The 23,368-nt window shown below is 33.8% G+C and overlaps 2 pseudogenes; one reads left to right on the forward strand and one right to left on the reverse strand.

Annotated features, from left to right (window-relative positions):
- Nucleotides 1-1,218: 1,218 nt before the first annotated feature.
- Nucleotides 1,219-7,391, forward strand: LOC107020211 (annotated as a pseudogene).
- Nucleotides 7,392-20,077: 12,686 nt separating this feature from the next.
- LOC107019560 lies at nucleotides 20,078-21,443 on the reverse strand (annotated as a pseudogene).
- Nucleotides 21,444-23,368: the final 1,925 nt, after the last annotated feature.

A 23,368-nucleotide genomic window follows, 5' to 3' on the forward strand; every position in this document is an offset into this window, starting at 1 on the left:
CACTGCACAATCCTCTTAAGTACGTCTGCCTCTCTCTCTTTAGAACAATATTAAGTGATTGTTTTTAACAGCCAGAGTTTATTTATTAGATATGTTAGTAAATAATTATAAATCCAAAATTGTGAATAGCTTTGAAATGACTGAAGGTTTCGACGACGAAGAAGAAAAATAAGAAGAAGAAAAAGAGGGGTGGGGGACGGGGCAATGTAGGGGTGGGCTTGGGTTGATTGAAAATAATTTTTTTTCAATAATTTGTTTTTTTCTTAAATTCTTTTTTATTTGGTTGCCACGTGTCATCATTTTATTGTTTTTGTGTTAGAGACGCACGCACTTCTATCTTTCACCAGATTTTCATTTTGTGTTTAATAGGTATAAATTTGTATAGGATTGAAGTGTTCAATAGGTACTAACCTAAGTTAAGATGTCTAGCTCAAACATGTGACAACTTTAATGGGAAGCATATGACTTAAGCCTAATTCTTATTGAAAAATTCTTTCTAACGAAAAGAGTAATATGTACTACCTCCATTTTAAAAGAATGGTCTAATTTATTTGTTTTTAGTTTGTTTTAAAAAGAATGATTCATTTCCTCTTTTTTTTGCAACATTTAAACTTCAATTTTCCACGTGACTTCTTAAGACCACAAAATTAAAGAGTATTTTGATGCATTTGACGTAACTCTAATTTATAATCACAAGATTAAAAATTCTTCTTTCTTTTCTTGATCTTCCTTTCAAATCAAATTAGGTGTCTTTTTTTAAATGAAGGATGTAGTATTTGGCAGGGGTGGCAATTCTGCGGGTAAAAATGAGTAAATAAAATATCTACATTTTTTATAGATCTCATACTTTTAATATGAAATTACAATCTATCAATCTTTAGTTCGTAATTACATTAATCCCTTAAAAAGTAACACAAATTAGATACATAATATATGGCTCGGACAAATTAAAGAGTATCTCGGATACATTATAATATAAACCGAATACACATCATGTTGCTTAGATACATTATGAAATAAACTGGATGCATAATATGTATCTTATATACATTAAATACTGTCTCAGATACAATAATGTGTAGCCTGATACATTAAACATATAACATACATTACTATGTAGCTCGAATACATTAAAGATATAAGGAATTTTAGACATATTTAGAAATAAAAGGGGATATTGGTAAAAAGGGAAAATAAGACATGTATTCTAGGTGTATAATGGTAATTGCACCAGAAGATGGGAAAAACATTACATTGTTCTTTAAACTAATAAATGCCAAAAAGACTATTGAAATTAAAGTGTTCACTGGATATTCCTTACTCATTATTTCCCTTACAATTCCTAATAATGGAAAGGCTAGTGCATCACAACTAAGATTGGTTTATAATATATTTTATAATTGATGTGTATAACATGATTGATCTATGTTTCTGTCACGACCCGTTTTCTGGAAACCGGATCGAGACCAGCGTCGTTGACCTCTCAGAGGTCGCAGAAAAGCCTCTTCTTGCATTCATAACATTCATATGGTGAATTTTAGCGGAAAGTTTAAAAAAATTTATATGTATGAATAGTTATTTCATATTTACATCATATACTAAGCTCAACATTAATTTAACAACCATCTATTATAAGAATTAAATCGAAACAGGATAAGAATATATCATAAATACGTTTGTCAACCATGACCTTATTACAAAAGCTTCGAAATGAAAGTACGAAAGAAACGCTAGGGGCAAAATCCACTAGTTATGTCTAAAACTAAGGCTAGACCAAAATTGTAGCATCCTCAAAATCAAGAGGACCTACTATAAGGTCTTGAGAAACGTTGATGTCCAAACCGTTGTAAGAGTCGTCAATCTGTGTTTTTTACCTGGATCTATACAATAGTAAATAGTAGAGATTAAGTATGGGTGTATGCACATATACACATAAAGCTATGCATGACCAATGAAAGCTCTTCCTAAACAACATGCCATTTCTGGAAAGCCTGGTCATTAGACTATCATAATTCGTTAGTTGTGAATTGTGGTATGACTATGATGTATTCTAATGCATTCAAAGCACACAAATCATTTTCTACATGATTACAATACATTAGTATCATCAACATCATTTTAGGACAACTCGGGCAAAAAACATAGATTTTGACCCTCTTAGGCCTAGAGCTCTTGAACACTTAGTTTATTTTTCTTCTTATTGTTGTGTAGTTCAGTAATTCTTTTTGTCATATGTTTTAATTACAATTGCAATGGTTCATTGTAGTCCCATTCCCATAATGAATCGATATAAGTAATCCGATTACTAAGGAATAATTTCCCTACCGTATAGTGAGTCATTCTTTACACTATATATTTATATATTCATTACATTTCATAAGCTATTCTCTATTGATCATACCATTTATTTCATTAGTTTCATGTTAGGGAAGTTATCAGGTTTTTGGTTGTTATGTTTCTACTCCCCTTTATTGGCATTATAAAACAAGTCATTATAAGCCATTCCTATTTGGCTTTGCCCATTATTTGCTGAAACTTCATGAGTGTGATATTGGCAATTGACATTCTTAAGCTTTTCTTCATAGCTCAGTTTGAACATATGTTCCATCATCATTCATTCTTACTTTCATAGAGACATACTTAGGAATAAGATCATGCGAGCTACCATGAAATCCACTGTCTTCCCCACACTTAAAAGAGGTTATTCACCGATTAAAATGAATCTATATCACGTGAGCTATTCATGAAATCTAGTCTCTGCCACACACTAAGAAGGGGTGATTCCCAGCCAATGGCGAATCCATCTCAGGTGTTCACTCCACACCGAAAAGAGTGTCTCATATCTATAGTGAACCAACAACATGTTTTATATATTATAAATATCATATTTACAATACCTTGGAATCGTAGATCTAGCATCAAGACATCACAAGTGAATGCCAACGTATGGGACCTCAACTCGCGTGTCTTCTTTAGCAAATATAGAGTCTACTTCATTCGTTAATTCGTATTTCACATTATTCCTTTCATTTATTCATAGGCTAATGTAAACACAAGTTATACCGAGGAGGAAGTTTAAGACTCTCATCTGGATCGTGAAGTTCAATGACCAAGAATGACGTAATGTCATTACTTGAATCTATTTTCACCTCCTGATTGTCTTGCACAAACACCTTCGATATCATCCATTTCATTATCTTTCATACTTTTATGAACTCCAACCTTAACCTACATAGATCATGTGTGCATCATGAAATCCAGTGTCTACGCCACACCGAAAAGCGGTGGAATCACCTGCCAAAGTGACCCAAAACATGCTAGCGTACGTGGGAATTGAACCCAGCCAAATCCCTATATTAGCAGTATAGATTCAAATACTAGGAGATAAAAGGAGAGCAATACCCAGCATGCCAAACAGTCTTATCTCATGAGAGTAAGGTGAACCTCCGCCCTTCTCGAAAGAAGGCATCACCGCTCATAGCTAGCCTATCGGTGCTCAGTATAAAGTTCCATTTCATTCAACTCATACGTCATGGAAGCTGGCTTCTAGTATGGGGACATCATATCTCAATAGATGATTTCTCATCTCATAATTAGTATTAAGTATACATCAGTCTCAATACCTTCAATAGAGTGTATATAGAGACTGGTCTCTTCATTATCTTTACACTCTCATAGGTGAGTACGTTTTTGTAGCATTAACTTAGGCTCATTTGAGATTGCTCTCATCTTTAACATTAGCCTCTAATCATATTGTCACCGCATTCATTAGCATTAGCACATTTTCTATTCATAATTACTCATCCATTCTACGTGAATATTCATTTCATCATATGCCAATGCACTTGGCCATTTAGTGTATTTCACACGTTTACTTAAACCTTCTAGGGTTTCATAATTTTATGACATACATCTTAGTTACTCATCCTTTTTTAAGTGAATGTTCATTTCATCATCTTTTAGTGTTGACTCAAGCATTATGGAGGCTTGCTTCTAGATTGAGAATTACTTACTCTATTAATGACTGGTCATCCTGACTTTAAATTGATGAAATGTGAATTGTTCTGTCATATCATCCTTAATTTACATTTATGAATGTGAATTGTCCTTACATATCATCCTTAGGTGTTAATGATACTAGTTTCACGCATTCTAACACCTTCATTCGTGAGTATTCTTTTAACAAATTAGCTTTGGTGTTAGTAAACTTGTCTCATTTCCTTTAACACCCCATTCTGGTAACTTACTTAATTTAAACCCCTTTAATTATGTTATAACTCACGTTACTTACTTACTTTAGTGTAGTAGCTTCATATCACCGTTTATGGACGATGAGCACTTCATTCAATGAGTTTCATGTGTTCCTAGTTCATTCTTGTGGAGCATGTTGGGAGTTGTACCAATTAATGTCATGCCCTTGGTTATGGCTTCATTTATATTACTTTAGAAGTGATTAATATATATTTTATACTCTTACTACACAAGAATTGGCATTTGATTAGTATTGGCTAAAGATTTGGGATGTTAGACTAGCAAATTCATCTTTTTTGGCATAAGCCAATTTTTATGTATGTTCATATTTAAATTGCCATATCTATGAAACCTTAGAAATTCTTTTAATTATTTACATAGGTTCCTAGCCATTATCATATATTAATTTTGACAAAATAGAGTTAGCCAACTTTATTGGAACCAGATAGTCACTTTATTCAAGATATGATTTCATAGATGTCTTTGAGCCAATTCTTAGTTTATGGATTTTAGTGTAAAATCTTAAGAACATATTGGACAGCATTATATTAAAATTTTATGGCTTTAACATCTTCATAACATCACAACAACAACAAGTCAACATTCATCCAAAGACACATATTCACCTAACACATCACGGACTTAACTTAGCATATTATTGATCCTTTATTATCATGATAAGATTAACATTACGCAATTACAAGTTTCGTAAGTTCATTCAATACTCATCATTGAAGAACAATACATGTTAATAACAGACAGCACCACATACCAACAACATGATCTCTAACCTATTAAACATTGAGATCGAAAAGGATACTAGGGAAGGGAAGTTCGACGAGAACAACCCTAGTTTTCAAGATCTTGTGAATCGTTCGAAGGAAAATAATCTTGTAGAAAGAATTTCTGGAGATAAACCCATACCTTAAGTAGAACTTAATCTACGAATACAACCTTGAACGAACCTTGAAGAAACCTTGAAGATCGTCTAAGAAATTTTCTTTTTTTTTCCTGCATTTTGTTCACTGTTTTTTCTCACGCTTGTTTTCTGTTTTTAGTCGTGTATTTGTTTTAGTTTGAACGTGATTTTTAGGTTTAGGAACTGACCTTGACTTATTAAACTTAGGGCTTACTAAGTTAAATAAATAAATTAATTAACTAATTACTAAAAAAAATACTCCTAAGTTGACTAAACATAGGATAATGTTGACTTGACCTAAAATCTTATATTTTGGTGTTGACTATGGTTTAGGTCAATATTTTGAATTTATATTAATTAATTAAATCCTTAACTTAATTAATTTAGGGACCTAGGGTAATTACTAAAGTACACCTAAGTCATTGGAACCATAATAAACCCTCTAAGATCATCTTAGGTTAAGTACTAGGATGTTTCTTGAATTATTCTAGGTTACCATAAGAATTTCGGTTTTACCCCTTTAATTTAATTAGTCAAATGGCGAATTTAATAAATTAAGTGATCTAAGGTAATTACTACAGTACCCTTAAGTCTTTATAACTATAACTCATACTTTGGACCATCCTAGGTTAAATACTAGGTTGTCTTTTTCTTTTCTCAACCGAAATCTTGAAACTTCTTTGTGATTTAGGTTTTGACCCTTTAAATTATTTAATTAAGATTATAAATTAATTAATTAAGTAGCCTAGGTATTTACTAAAATATCCCTATGTTTTTAGGAACTTAACTAACTCTTTGGACTATCCTAGGTTAGGTACTAGGTTGTCCCTTTCTTGACTTAACCAAAACTGAAAATTTGCTTTGTAGTTTTGCTTTTAGACCTTTTAAATTAATTAAGTAATTTTCTAAATTAGTTAATTAGGTAACCTATGGTAATTTTTAAAGTAACCTTAAGTTTATAGGATCATAACTAACCTTTTGGACCATCCTAGGTTAGTATCAACCCTATTTCGGTCCTAGGTTGTGGGGTGCACCAGTGGGTCCATTTCGGTTAGTCCTAGGTTAGTTAGCTATTTGTAGCAGTATGTTAGAGTCTAAAATTTTTTAGGAAGTTAGTCCCCACATGGAGTAGTCCCTTATGCACGTTTTGCCCCTTAACTACCCTAACCGAATTCGGTTAGAGTGGTCCCCTCCTCTGGTGCTTTTTCACATGTCATGCACATGTGCTTGCACATGGGTTTGTTGTAATTTACTAACTAACTATTATTTATGGTTCCTTTGGGAATGTTTACTTATAGTCCCAAGGATCGTCACTATGTCCTTGGGCACTACTTAATCTACATGATCATTTTAATTGATCATGTGACATGGTATCTAGGCTTGACACTTGGATGCCTCATACCTTTTTGTGATTTAAAGGAAAAAGAATTTCATTTTAAGGTCTTCATTGCATGTACAATTCCTAAACAACCTCATTAATACTTAGATATATGGCTAACACCCTTTATGACAATATTTTCTAATATGCCCAATATTTTGCTTATTTGGGTATTATATAAAAATTGGCTAACACCCCTTAACCATTTTCTATTCTATGCACAATATTTTCAATATTGGCATTGGAATGTCTATGTATCCCCAGTGCGCATTCTTAAAGACCTATTGGGCTCTTCACTAGACGTAAAATTTTCCGGAATGTTACAGTTTGTAAATATTATGCATAGTACAACTATAAACCTTGATCAAGATAAATATGAGATGGGATTGCTTGTTATTAAAAAGACTAATGATGAGCGTAAAATCAATTTTATTCAGTCTCCGACATTATCATCCCTTGATGAACTCTTGAATGAGGTAAGACATAGTAAACTTACTTTAAATTCTATTGATAGCCAAGTTGATTGAACGGGACTAGCTAGTTATTTCTGTTGCAAAATGACAATAGAGGAAGTTTTAATTTTTCTTTCATTGACGCAAACAAAGTTATCTATCAAATTTACCATGATAGAATGTTAAAATTTGTGAAAGTGGGTTGTATAATAGTATATGACTATACACTATGGTTTGGGACAGTTGGTATGCCAGAGGAGTGTGTTAAGGAAACAATGATACAAATAGTCATCACATCATTGAATTTAATAAGTTTTTAGCCATGGATACTCGCGTTCAAATTTCCTAAGTCCCTATAGGTGATGGAATCACCATTTGCTGCAGATTCTAAAAAGAGTTGCTCTTTTGATCTAGGAATAACATTTCTATGCCTTGTGTATGATGTATAAAGGTTTACTTTATTTTACTAGTAAGTTGTTGTTGCAACAATTATTGTACAATGAAATTTTCATCTCTTATTTTGTGTATTTGAAAAGTAACTCTTTGTTTTAAGAGTTCTCATATGTTCATACAGTATTGAGGGAAAGTCTCAAATTGAGACTCGAGAGATGGATATGATTATTCAGCACACATATTTCATCATCTTACAAATTCCTTTTTCTTGGTGCAACTTCTTTGGCGAACAAAGTGTCTAAACTGTGATACTTCTTTGACTATTACACTTGATCAATCCAATTTACCTGTGAGTATACGTGATAATACATGTATTATAGTGAGTATGAATAATAGATGTTAGACTCTTTTAGACTTATGACTATAAAGATATAATGAAATTCAAAAAGGTTTTGTACAAAGAGTTTTGTGAACTTCTTATAATTGATATATGTTTCAAAGTGTTGAGTGTGTTTTTAATCATAATAAGAGAATTGTTATACGAGGTTATCTGTTTAAATTGTGTTTTAAAATTTCTTTCGCAAATGTTAAGCTTATGGTTTTATTTTGGGTCCTAATTCCATAATAATTTTGACCCTTCCAAAAAATATTATCTTTTGAAAATTTCGCAACCTCTTGTATTGAAAGTGGATATTCTTGTACAAATTTAAATCTCAGTTTTGATCAATACCGATGACTTAAAAACTGCACTCAATCAAACAAACATTAATATGAAGCTACAGCGAGAATGAATGAAGTTATATAGTAAATATTGCAACTCTTGGCATCTCATTGTGATTAGCAAATTATCTAATTGATTCTTTTTCAATAACCATTACACACTAGCAAAAGTATGTTGTCTTGTTTGACTTAAGTGTCACTGCCTTGTGCGATGAGATTTCTTTGAGCCTTGCATGAATAAACATATGTCACATCTCGAAACCACACCCTAGAAGTTAGGGGCAATCTCGGATTGCAACCAGCGTACTTGACCTCTCAGAGTTTCATACTAGCCCTTCCAAATCGTTCATCGCATTAACATAGTGAAATTTAGTGTGGAATTAAAACTTTTCACAAAACATATCATACTCTTTAAAAATCTTTTTTCATATAAAGTCATAGGAAATACCAAGTCTCAATCTCATCAAACTTAAGACATGAGGATATTTGGGACACGGCCCATACACAATACTAGTATAGAAATACTTAGTCTATTACAATACTTCAATGGAAACATAAAAGTCATATATACCCTAGAGTCAAATGAGGACATACTTCAACTTCTCTTGAACGATGCTACGGTCCAAGTCTTCACTTTCCAAATTCTCCTCACCTACCAACAACTATAGAGGTACATAGAAGCATGGATTAGTACAACCATATGTACTAAGTATGGCATAATGCATAAAAATCATGAAAACGGATATTATTAGAAAGATGAATCGTTTGATTTTAAAAAAACATTATAATCACAAGACCAACATTTAACAACTTAGAAACACATAAGATAACATTTAGCCAATTATTCACATTTTCGAGTGCACTTTACAGTAAGTTATTTTACTGTATAGTGAAGTTCTTCATTGTTACAGTGAAGTGCTTCCTTTTTCAGTTTTAACACCTCTTAGCATGTAGTCTGATCACTAAAAGATATCCTAAGACCCACTTAAGCAACACAAAGAGAGAACGCCCATACAACCTCCCTAAGCATACCTAAATGACCCTCAAGAACACATATAATAAGTCATATACACATTTAGAAGACATCAAAGTATCAACACATAGATAATATGACATTTTCTCATTAAAGACTATCAAAAGACTTACTTAAGTAGATCAAGACGATAATGTCCATGATTGACCTCTTATAGACTACCAAAATAATCCTTACGAGTTTCTATGTTTGGATCATGTCCACATAATCAACATCTTCCCTAAGTAAAATCATTCTTAACACTCATTTAGGTAAGATACGTAGTGACCATTCCTATGCCCCATTAACACCTTAACTAGAAAACCCATAACTACTCTAGATAAGTACTTAATACATTAAAATACATTCTTATTTACTTAAGTCATTACATTCATTAGTTCATCTAAAAGACATTCAACACATAAAGGACATTCAAGTAATGATCTTGGACAATACCTAGGGACTCTAACTAACACCTTCAAAACCTATTGTGGAATGTATAGATGGTGTCCCATACAACCACCTAAACTTAATAGAACTTCTCTAATGATAGTAAGTATTGCATATGATAAGAATAGGCAATAACCGACATAGACAATGATAGAAAGACATGGAATCAGATGTTCTAATTTACTCCGATGAGGGTGTTCTACTTGCCAATGGTAGAACTTAGACACATCCCATGTAGGCACATGGTTAAGGAATATGAAGGGCATGCTTTGTAATCTAGTCTTATTCTTAACTATAACTGCCTCCCTTACCATACTCACTCAATTCTAGACATCTTTCTCATAGAGTAATTTACACATAAGGTTCACATAAAAGGGTTCCATAAAAAATTCATAACCCAATCACATTTACCCTACAAAAGAGGTCCTCTTTAGGCTACCTTCCAATAGCGACAAGAAGCTCATGATCACTTCCCTAAGAATTAATAATACCGTTCCATCTAATTAACCTTAAGTCCATCATTCCATTAATTTGAAGGATACCATTACGACTTACGACTTCAACATTCACAACCTTACCACTAAGTTCAAGGTTTCATATAAAAGAACCTTTTAACTTCATTTAAGGTCACATGTTATTCATGCATTCAAGACTAAGAGATTTTACATCCTAATTTAAGACATCACATATCCATAATCGTATATACATCAATCAAGGGACACAAGTTAACCAAGAAAAGATACCACATACTTCACTTTAACTCATAATACATGCCATTCTAGAAACACATCAAGATAACCATATCATATTAAAGTCATCCTATACACTATCATAACATCATCAATATTACCAACATAGACTTATATAGTCAAGTAGGAATAACCAAGACTCAACCCTAAGACTATAAACACAAGTTCAAAGTCATAGTCTAACATGATCACCTAAATAACATCAATAGATACATATACTTTCTCATTGCTTAACATGTAAATAGATATCATCATACTTGACATAATCAACTACACAAATAGCCACATTAGTTCAAGTAGTGTCGACAAGTCCATGATCATCATATTGCATAAAGTAACGCCAACAAGGCTACGTCAATTGCAAGTAAAGCACATAACACCGCCACCATAAGTGGACCATACCAATAAAAGCATAATTGAAGTATAAATAACCTAAAAATTAAGGAAATAGGGCTGCTTAACACCACCAACATCCTCAACACCTCATCTTGATGCTAAATCATGCAATACAATAACATAAGGCCTTTACCCACGGCCATGAACATCAATTCAACATAAAAACTATAATAATCAGTGAACTAGGTGAATTAAATGTAAATTCATCAATCTAATACAACCTGGTTTCAATTGAATACAATTATTACATCATTAGATAGCTTATAGAAATCTACACCATAATTCAACAACATTAGGTCAATATAGAGTAACCTATAACTTAGTCAAAAACTAGCGTTCATCTAATTCATGGCCTCATAGGTAATTCAGGCTAAAATCATAAATACAATATCAATTAAAATCATTATTCAATGATTAGAAACCATTAATGCATGAACCCATGGTAGAATCATGAAATTGGTCAATTGACCTTAAAAATTTCAGAAAACATCTTCTGAATTGGGGTTCCTTGATAAAGAGAGTTCCAAAGATAAAAATTCAAACCTTGATGAAGCTAATTATTCACTTTGTTGATGAATATCCACTCTATTAGTCTCACCAAGATCTTCTTTGACTTTGAACTTCAATGGAGTCCTAGAGAGAATTCTAAGGGATTTGGGATTTTCATTTGGAAGAATGAAATATTCTAAGTGTTAACCACTTATATACATGTTTAAAATATCCAGCATACCACTTAATAACTGCCAAACCTTCTATTTGCAAGTGCGGAGAAATTACAAGTTCACCCCTACACTTGGAAGTGAACCTACACAGAACACACTTCACAGACGGAAGGCCCATTGAAGGCGGATCCCTTGACCAACGTACCTCCATGTTGGTCCGTGTTCTGGGACTAAGGCTGGTATTTGGCCTCTCCTCTCCCACGAATAACTCACAGTCAATGAGACCCTACCAACGGGGCATCGATTGACCCACTGGGCGTCGACTGCCTCCGTGATTTGGGTTGTCGTGGGCAGCCTTGACACCAAGTTTTGGTCCTCTCTCAAGGACCCTTGGTTTGTCATTGGGGATGTTTGCCCAGACATTTCCAACCCAAAAATGACCGTATACAAGTTTAGAACCTCTCACATTAATTTCACCCAAAACTAACATGTAAAACTCAAAAAATTATGCTTAGACACACAAGATCATTTCAAGGCAACCCTTTCGAACGTTATAGACGTTCTTGGACGTTTGACCTCCAAACACCAGGAAACTGAAAACACTGCCTATATATGCTATAATAACTCATTGAAGAACCTTATAACCTCATTAATCACACATATGAACATAAAACCACATATTAGGCACATAGGTGACTTGATCGTCGAACGTCTTAGTCGTCCCTTGACGTTTAACTTCAAATGCACCTAAGATCTTAGTTGATAGACCTATTTAGTACATTATATTATCAAGACCAACATGTTAGTCTCTAGTTAACCTAATTCATTTTCGAGATCTTACATTCCCCCACACTTGAAAAATGTTCGTCCTTGAGTGACACTTGCCACTGTCCGAACACTTCCAACAATAAAGATTTAACTTACATCTCATGACCATACCATAAAACACATAGTAAAGAAGAAAACACAATTTCACATAGTTAAGAGATTCACAACACAACAAGAAACTAGAAGACAATTTTAGAACTCAATATGCTACAAACTCACACACTTTATTCCAAATTGTAAAACTCATTTTTTATTTAATATCTTACCTATATATATCAGTTCTAACCACGTTATAACAATTTTATACCAAAGAATCAATTAGTCAAATTTTGACAAAATCTACAGTGAGCAATTTAGTGCTACAGTGATTTTGAGAAATTTTTTCAAAAATGCAACTTTTATGCAACTCATGATATGAACATGCTAATATGCAAGGTAACATCACATAAAGACATCTTAAAACATGATCATAGCTTCATAAAACACACAATGCAAGAAGTTATTGTATTTCAATTTCAATGAAACTCCTAAACATCATGCACATAAAACATGCTTCTATATCATTCTATCCCATCGGCTGACCATACTCCCCCTCTTAGATCATGTTGACCATCCTCATCCGGCTTTGATCTTTTATTCTGGAGTGCATAGAAATGCCTCTTTGTTGGAGCATCAATCTTTGGAGCACTAGAAGTAACTTGCTTACCCTCTCTTCTTCTAGAAACAATCATAGGACAATCTCTTACCTTATGTCCTTCCTTACCACAACCGTAGAAACTCCTCGTACCCAATAGACACTCATCATAATGCTTCTTGCCACAAGTGACACATGTAGGCTTGACATTTTGAGAACCACCTCCTCTCTCCAATTTAACCTTAACACTCTTAGGTTCTTCTTGACCTTGGGCCCTCTTCTTAAACCTAGGTTGCCCTTGATCACTAGCACCACTCCTTTTCAAGATTCTATCCATCCTCCTAAGTTTAGACTCTTCAATTCATTGTGCATTCACCATGAGTCTAGCTAGGTTCATATCAGCATGTAGCATAGCGGTACATCATCCCTCCCTCACTAAGTCAGCCACACCCGTCACTAAACAAATCATTTCATCCCTTTGATTGGACACAAGAGAAGGGGTATATATAGATAACATTGATAACTTCAAAGAGTATTTCTTAACACTCATATTGCCTTACTTGAGATTGATAAACTCATCTACCTTAACTTCCCTCTTCTCACGGAGAAAGTACTTACAAAGAAAAGCTTCCTTAAATCCTCCCACTTAATAGGACCCGATTCCTCCATCCTACTATCGTTCCATTGAGTGTACCAAATTTGAGAAACATCCCTCAATTGATACGAAGCCAACTCTGCCTTTTCCCTAGATGTAACTCCATAGCACTCAACACCTTGTAGACTCCATCAAGAAAATCTTGGGGATCCTCTCCCACCATAGATCAAAGAAAAATAGGATGGTTAATCCACACAAAATTTCTCAACCTAGACGTCATAGTACTCTCCATAACATTCACCCTAGGCATCATGCTCAAATTCACTTGAGTAGTCAGGGCTCGGGCTAAATCAAGCAAAGCCTCTCTAAATCCCTATTACTCAACTCCGAGGGCTCATCACCTCCTCCCACAATAGGGACTTGATCATCTTGAGAACCTTGAGGAACTTGCTCAACTTCCTCAACTTTAGGAGGAATCTCCTCTTGCACCTCATTCTTCTTAACTCTCCTATCCGGTTTCCTCCTCATATTCATAAAAAAAAGTACTCATAACTTTTTCTCTACGACACAACGTAGAAGTAGAAAAGAAGGAAAACTCTATCGACTGATAGCCTCTCGCCCATAGATGTGTCGCGACTCATACCGATGGTCAAGACTCTACTAAACGTGACTTGATGAGAATTTTCGATTCCTAATACTGCTTTCACAACCTATGCTCTGATACAAATCTTGTCACATCCCGAAACCACACCCTAGTATTGTGTATGGGTCATTTCCCAGGTATCCTCGTGTCTTAAGTTTGATGAGATTGAGGCACATAAGAAAACATTTAAAAACTTAGAAACACATAAGATGACAATTAGCCAATTATTCACATTTTAGAGCTTACTTTACAGTAAGCTACTTTCATTGTACAGTGAAGTAATTCACTGTTACGGTGAAGTGCTTCTGCTTCCATTTAACACCTCTTAACGTGCAGTCTTCTCACTAAAACCTATCATAAGACCCACTTAAGCAACACAAAGAGAGACCGCCCATACGACCTCCCTAAGCATTCTTAAATGACCCTCAAGTAAACTTATAATAAGTCACATACACATTTACAAGACAATAAAGTATCAACACATAGACAATATCACATTTCCTCATCAAAGGCTATAAAAAGACTAACTTCAGTAGATCAAGAAGATAACGTCCATGATTGACCTCTTATTGACTACCTAAATAATCCTTAAGACTTCTTACGTTTGTATCATGTCCACGTAATCAACATCTCCCCTAACTAGTGCATTCTTAAGACTCATCTAGGTAAGATAAGATGTGATCATTCCTATGCCCCCTTCACACCTTAACTAGAAAACCCTTAACTACTCTACATAAGTACTTATTCCATTAACATACTTTCTTACTTAACTTAAGTCATTACATTATTTAGTTCATTTAGGAGACATTCAACACACAAAGGACATTCAAGTAATGTTCTTGGACAAGACCTAGAGACTCTGACAAACACCTTGAAAGCCTATTGTGCAATGTCAAGATAGAATATAACACCACCACCTAAAATTTATAGAACTTCTCTAATACTAGTAAGTATCCAACATGATGAGAATAGGAAATAATTTACATAGAGCATGATATAAAGACATGGAATCCAAAGTTCTAACCTACTCCGATGAGGGTGTTCTACTTGCGAATGGTAGAACATAGACACATCCCATGTAGGTACATGGTTAAGGAATATGAAGGGCATGATTTGTAATCTAGTCTCATTCTTAACTAGAACTACTACCCTTACCATACTCACTAGCTGATAGACTTCTTTCTCATAGAGTAATTTTCACATAAGGTTCACATAAAAGGGTTCCATAACAAGTTCATAAACCAATCACATTTACCCTGCCAAAGAGGTCCTCTTAAGGATACTTTCCAATGGTAACAAGAAGGTCATGATGAATTTCCTAAGGATTGATATGATTCAATTCTAGCCAATTAACCTTAATGCCATCATTCCATTACTTAGAAGGATACCATTATGGCTTACGACTTCAATATTCACAAACTCACCACTCCCCGGCCAGAACCACACGTGCAAGTTTCCCTGTATGTGGCTCGCCCGTGCTTTTCAAGGCGCTGCCTGTGACTCAGCATGGGAGAAGGGGGTGGAACTGCACACTTTCGTGTTCAGAGGTTCAAGGTTTCACATAAAAGACCCTCCTAACTTCATATAAGGTTACATGTCATTCATACATTAAAGACGAAGAGATTTAACATCCTAAGTGAAGACATCACATATCCATAATAATATATGCATCAAGTAGGGGACACAAGCCAACCAAGACAAGACACCACATACTTCACTTTAAGTCATAATACATGCCATTCTAGAAACCCATAAATATAACCATATCATCTTCAAGTCATCCTATACACTACAATAACATCATAAATGTGACCAACATAGACTCATATAGTCAATTAGGAATAACCAAGACTCAACCCTAAGACTATACACAGAAGGTCAAAGTCATAGTCTAACATGATCACCTACATAACATCAATAGAACACATATTCTTTCTTATTGCTTAAAATGTATATAGAGATCATAATACTTCACATAATAAACTACACAAACATCCACATTACTTCAAGTATTGCCGAAAAGGCCATGATAATCATATTGCATAAAGTAACGGCGACAAGGCCACGTCAATTGCAAGTAAAGCACATAACACCTCCACCATAAGTGGACCATACCAATGACAACATAATTGAATTATAAACAACATCAAAATAAAGGAAATAGGAATTTTTACCACCACAACATCCTCAACACCTCATCTTGATGCAAAATCATCCAATTCAACAACATAAGGCCCTTACCCATGGCCATGAACATCAATCAACATAAAAGCTATAATAATCAATGGACATGGTCAATTCAATGTAAATTCATCAATCTAATATAACCTAGATATCAACTGAATACAATTATTACATCATTAGATAGCCCATAGAAATCTACACCAAAATTTTAAGAGATTTGAGGTTTTGATTTGGATGAATGAAATATTCTAAGTGTTAAACACATATATATACATGTTTAAAATACACAAAATACTCCTTAATAACCGTCAAACCTTCTATTTGGATGTGGGGTGAAATTACAAGTTCACCCATCAACTTGGCAGTGAACCTGCACAGAACACACTTCACAGACCAAAGGGCCATCGACTGCCCGTCTCTTGACTAACAGACTGTCCTGTTGGTCCGTAGTCTGGGACTGAGGCTGGTCTTTGGACTCTCCTCTCCTACGACTAACTCCCATTCGATGAGACCCATCCAACGGGGCGTTGATTGACCCACTGGGCATCGACTGCCTCCGTGGTTTGGGCTGTCTTGGGGCATCCTTGACACCAAGTTAGGGTCCCCCGTCAAGGACCCTTGGTTTGTCCTTGGGGATGTTTGCCCGGACGTTTCCAACCCAAAAATTACCGTGTATGAGTTTTTTAGACCTCTCACATGAATTTCATCAAAAAACAAATACGTAAAACTGGATGAGGCATGTTTAGACACACAAGTTCATTTCAAGGCAAACCTTTCGAATGTTATGAACGTTCTTGGATGTTTGACCTCCAAACTCAACGAAACATGACACACTGCCTATATATGCTATAATTACTTATTTAAGGACCTTATGACCTCATTAATCACACATAAGCACATAAAACTACATATGAGGCCCATAGGTGACTTAGTCGTCGAACGTCTTAGTCGTCCCTTTACGTTTGACTTTTAATGCACCTAAACTCTTAGACACTGCCTCAATGCCATATAACAGACCTATATAGGACCTTATAATATCAATACCAATATTTTAGGCTCTACTTAACCTAAGTAATTTTTGGGGTCTTACAACATAGAATTTGCCCAATTAGTTTAATTGATTTAGAAAGGTAATATCTTGAAATAATCTTAGGCAATTCTTAATAGTGTGAGACAACTTTGACATATGCCTCTTTTCTGGCCTACCCATGAGTATGTCAAACTCTTTTAAACATCCTTTGAGACTTACCTCTTCCTAGGGAATACCTTGATGAAATGTAAACCTTACGTTATCCACCACCTATAATCCTTTTTCGAGATGTGATATAAGTAAATAGTGAAAATAGGCCAAAAGACTAATTTTCGGTGTGGTATGAAGGGAATAAGAAAATAGAAATGCCAGAGAAGTCTCACAAACCTATGGTATTTCAAAGAAATGGAAGTCGTCCATACAAAAAAGAAGAAGAAAAAGATATTGAAAATAAAACTCATCAAATAAAAGAAAGAAATGAGCAATCAATAAAGGGAAATAAAAGATGACCTAGAAGATCTTGACTAAGGATTAAGAAAAAAAGACTGGGGATAGCTTAAAGAAATCACATCTCATTGTAGAAAAAGTCACTAAGGATAAATTACCATACCTTTGAACTCATCCTCTTACAAGCCTTAGAAAGACCTTTTTGATCTTAACTGAACGAAACGAACGTCAATTAGAAAATATGAGCAAACCTATGGGTGAAAACATCCATTGTGTTCCTCTTTGAGAGTGTGAGCATTGCATTTGATTCCTGATCTTAAGTTGATAAATCTATATGTGAGAAAATAGAATCTTTCTTTTTGTGAGGGCATGTAGGTACTTTAGTTGAACTTGAAATTGCATTAGTAGAAAGTATTGTGAGATCGAGAATCTTTGGTAATGGTTTGTGACAACTTGAATCTTTGAATATACAATTGAACTATGCATGTGTAATTTGAGGTTTGTTATATACGTCGTATAGAAAAGTTCAACCTTATGTTACAGCAAGTGAGACATGAAGAAAGCGGATCAAAAGGCAACGAAAAGAAGCAGTCAGCGCTTACCCGAAGTGTTCCGCGAAGTGGAAGTATTCCCCCCAAAATTACAAATTGCATGGATATAAAGTCAAGGCACAAAGAACGATGAACAAAAGAAAGGGTGAGTTGCCGAATCACTTAGTGATTCATGACTAAAGACGCTGAATGGATCCACCAGCACTAAATCTGAAGTCTAGAAATATTGAACTCTTATATTATTTAGAGAGTGAAACATTATAAACTTAATATTTTATTTTATGAACTTGGTTCTTAAGTTTTCTCTCAAGTTTGGAGAATGTTTTGAGGAAGCTTGAAGAAAGAAGTTCTTCTTCCAATCTTGAAAGTGGGTCATCACTATTTACCTTCCTTTGATACTTCGATGGTTTAATCTTATATACCCACTTGATTCCCTTATCATTTTAAGTATATTTTATTATTGCTTGATGTGTGTCTGAAACACCCCATTCTTGGGGTGTGATTTAGCAAATATTTGTCTATATTATTATTGGATGTTGCTTGCTGATAGGATTAGACACATTTTAATGGTGATTATACTTAGTGGTCGTGGTTTAATCTAATGGTGTTATAGTTGCAAATACAAAACCACCAATGTGTACATTATACCTACCCTCAAGCCATATCAAATCATGTTTCTGTGAATCTATACTCAAGCCTCCTCACTTAAAGAGAGCAGTATATGTACATTATAGCTAGACGATTACCAAAAAATATATTACATGCGAAACAATTAGTTGTTTGAACATGTTTTACTTCATTTAAAGGAACAAAATATCCTGAGCCTTTTCATAAATCATTATAACAACATATTTTATGCAAGTTTAACATATCAATGAGAAAATATCCCATTTCACCCCAACAAAATTAGACATTAAAAGAACCTCATCTCAGCGATGGACTTCCTAAATAATTCAATGCAACAATTCATCACCAACAACAAATCATAAGTGTGTCATGAAAAAAAATTTCCCTACTATGCCTTCCTATGAAAATTTTGTATTAGAAGTCAATATGAATATAGAAGTATTGAATTAGATTCACAACCTATATATAGTAAATCCTTGAATAACCAAAGTTAAAAAGGGAAATCCAAACCTACCTTATTGGAGCTATAAAAACTTTGGAACTCCAGCTTTTTTGGTAGTGGTGGTGGAGGGGGGCGGTAATTTCTATAGCTTTATTAGAATCAATGAACTATGAGAATGAGCACCACCACTCAGTCGACCTGTATAAGCACCTGATTGTTTCTTTTGTCTCGTGACATTTAAAAGTATTTGAAAGAAATAAATAACGAAAACTAGCAATACTTATCTGACAAAAAAATGAAATTTATAACTTATTATAAACAAGGTTAGAATGTGGGTGTTTACATGCAACTTTAGATTGATTAAGTCATCAACTCTAGCATAAAAATTCACACTTGACGTAAACAACTCTTGAGATCCTCAATCATCCTTCTCTAGATTTCCCAATATAATTGGACATAACATGATATGTTTTTGATCATTTTCATCTATCTCGCATATTATTTCACTACACACACAAACAATAACAAGTACCAAAAGGGGACAGACGAGTTAGGAAAGAAAAAGAGGCAAAGTGAGGAAAATGAAGTGGTGAGGGAAGTAGGAAGTTCATCCATGTTTGTGATAGACCAGCTTGTTGTCTCTGCGCTTACTGAATTGTTTCAACCAAAGTGTCCTAGGAAATCTTTCCATAGTTTTCCTCTTAAATTCCCCAATTACCCTATACTAGGGAACTTTGGTTGAAGCAATTCAGTAGGCGCAGAGACAAGTCACTGATCTATCACATTCCTAAATGAACTGACTACTTCCCTTACCACTTTTTTTTCTTCACTTTCCCCCTTCCTCTTTCCTAACTCGTCTTTCCCCTTTTAGTACTTGTTATTGGTTGTGTGTAGTGAAAAGATGTGCGAGATAGATGAAAATGATAAAAAGCATATCGTATTATGTCAAGTTATATTGGGAAAATTCAAGAAGGTTGAGTTAAGATATCAACAGTTATTCCGTTAAGTGAGAATTTTGAAACAGGAGTTTATGACTTAATTAATTCAAATTTACATGTGGTATGGTGTAGCAATATGAACACCCACATTCTACCCTTGTTTAAAGTTAGTTAAAAATCTTATTTCATATGTCAGGTTAGTATTGCTTATTTTCGTTATTCATTCCTTTCAGTTACTTTTAAATGTCACAAGAAAAAATATTCAAGCAATTGCAAATAAAGGTCGATTGAATGGTGGTGCACATGTTCATAGACCATTGATTCTAATAAATCTACAGAGTTCACTCCCCCCACCAAAAAAAACTATAGTTCCAAAGTTTGTATCGATCCTATCAGGTAAGTTTGGACTTCCCCTTTTTAACTTTGGTTTTTCAAAGATTTACTATAGATATACAGGTGCTGAATCTAGCTTAAAGATCATGATTTTGATCTTAACTTCTAATACAAATTGTTCACAAGAAGGCAAAGTAGGGAAATAAATTTTTATGACACAGAGTTCCTCTCAATTCTTCTTATCTCAAGTTCAATACTAACTTTTAATCAACATTAGCCTCATTTTTATCGAGATTTTCTGAACCTCTAATGAAGACTTTAGGGTAAAAATCCTTATCATAAACATCAAACCAAGCAATGGGTAACATCATTCCTACTTTCCAAATTGATTTCTATCATTTGAAAATCAAAAATCAAATTACACCCTTCCATTTGCGATACAATTATAGCCTCGCCCACTCACAAAATCTGAAACCAATACATCCATTGCATTTTTCTCTAAATCCACCAACGATCCATCCATGAAAACCATAATCCTAACCCACATCCCACTCTCCTTGAAATTCAAGTTGTTTTGAACCAACAATTGAGCATGATCAATTGATCTATCCATGGAACCAACCAGTTCCTTGGAATAGGAACCTCAACCCTCAGTTTCATCTCATAGACACCGTCGCCGCCGCTTCCACCGGATGTCTTCTATAATGGAACAACTATCTCCACCTTGTTACCATTAAAAATAGCTGAAACTAAATCAACTTCTCGTCAGCGATCATCAGAGCACATGAACCGATCGAAGATATCGACATCCATTTAAATTCCATTGAGCGATACAAGCTAGAGGAGGAGAAGGAAATTAGAAGGAAGAATCGGAAGTTTATACAAACAAGATAAAGAAGAAAAAGAAAGCACACGATACAAATAATTCTAATAGTAAGAAAAAAATTTATGTGATTTAGGAGAAGATGAATAAAAGAAAATGACCATCTTACCTTAGTTTAACTTCACTTCAATTGTAAAAACTTGTTTTTAGTGTGGGAGATATTTGGATTACTTAAAAATTTATTTATTTGAGAAATGTAACTGTTGACCATACTAGATTAGTAATTAATTATTTTATGATTAAAATTTTAATTTTATGTTATATTTTCACCATCTTTTTACTTAATCTTTTTTATAATTACCAAGTCTTTAAGGACAAATTTATTAAAGAAATTTTATAAAATTAATAGTTTATTTTTTGTTAATGAGCCAAAAGTTTTTTATTTTTTTTTATATTTATAAAAAAATGAATAAAAACAGGAGTCATTGAGAGGGGGACCCACGTTCTCACATGATGGCATGAACACCTTTTAAGTTTCGGGAAAATTATATATGTATTTTATGTCGTAATTTTACTATCTTTGGAAAATCACTTTTCGAATTGTTCCAAGTATAATGCAATTTGAGAAAAATACATAGAAAAGAGTCGCCACTTTTTTAAAAGAAATAAACAAAACTTAATTCAAAAAGACTCTAACAGATTAAGTGTTATAAATTTAGAAAATGGGTAAGAGGTTATTATTTACGCTTCAAGAAGGTTTTTAAGGCATTTAAAACATCCTCTAACTTGCAGTTATCCTATGACTTACATTAAATATATCGACTATTTTTAGGAAAATGACGTAACTTGAGAAAATAGATAAACAAGGAACAATTTTAGTTTTTAAGAAAAGAGGATATTAATTGAAAGAATTGAATTAAATTGAAAATGATTAAGACTTAACAAAACTAGTTTAATTAGAATTATTTTTTATGAATCATTTTAAATAATAATTTGAGCTTAATTAGTTAATTTAAGCATGAAACAATTTCTAATCAATTAAAAAAGAAATTTGACAAAAAAAGTTAAAATTAAAGTATGAGAGTTGATCGAAAAAGAGTTAAAATGTATTTACATAAAAGAACATTGTTCATCTTTTGGGAAATTCAATTGAGCTAACCCTCAAATTAATTAGCAAATAAACTAGTAAGGATAAGACAAGTCAATAAATTCGAATAGAGAGATTTAGGGAGGAAGATTTGGGTCGTTCTGATCTTGGGCTTTGGCCCCATTTCCATGTCCTCACTATTGTAGGCTTCCCAAAAATCAGATGGGCTTTGAACAACTTCTAAAAAAGAGCTGCCTAAATTTCCTGCGGCTTGGCCCATTTATGATTTTTGTATACCAACCATATATTGTCCCTATATCAGTGTATATAACTTTGTTTTTAAACTTTCGAGACTTGTATTTTCATTTTTTGACCTGTATATCCGCAGTTTTGATATATATATTGAGCACCTCAACCTATATATCAATGTATACACATTATTTACATTATGTATACAACCCATTCCTTAGGCTTTTAAACTAATTTCCAGTAGCATGTTGGATCTCTGGAACCTAAAACATGTACCGAATATATGGGGGCACTGACTCGATGAAGAAAATTAGAAAGGAGGAGTCCAAGAGTCTTGAGGAAAGTATCCATGCATCAAAAAACAAAGGAGATAAAGATAAGTAAATAATCAAATTCTTTGAGAAATTGGTTGATAAGATTTAAGGATAATCATTTAAACAATTTGCCTTTCACCACAATTTAACAAATAAACACATTATTATCGAAGAGCTACTGTCTTGACATTTTGTAATAATCATAAGGAAAGTAAAATTATGACTTGGAGCCAACAAATACTAAGAAAATTTCATGACCAA

This window comes from Solanum pennellii, chromosome 5, assembly GCF_001406875.1.
Source record: "Solanum pennellii chromosome 5, SPENNV200".
Taxonomy (NCBI): Eukaryota; Viridiplantae; Streptophyta; class Magnoliopsida; order Solanales; family Solanaceae; genus Solanum; species Solanum pennellii.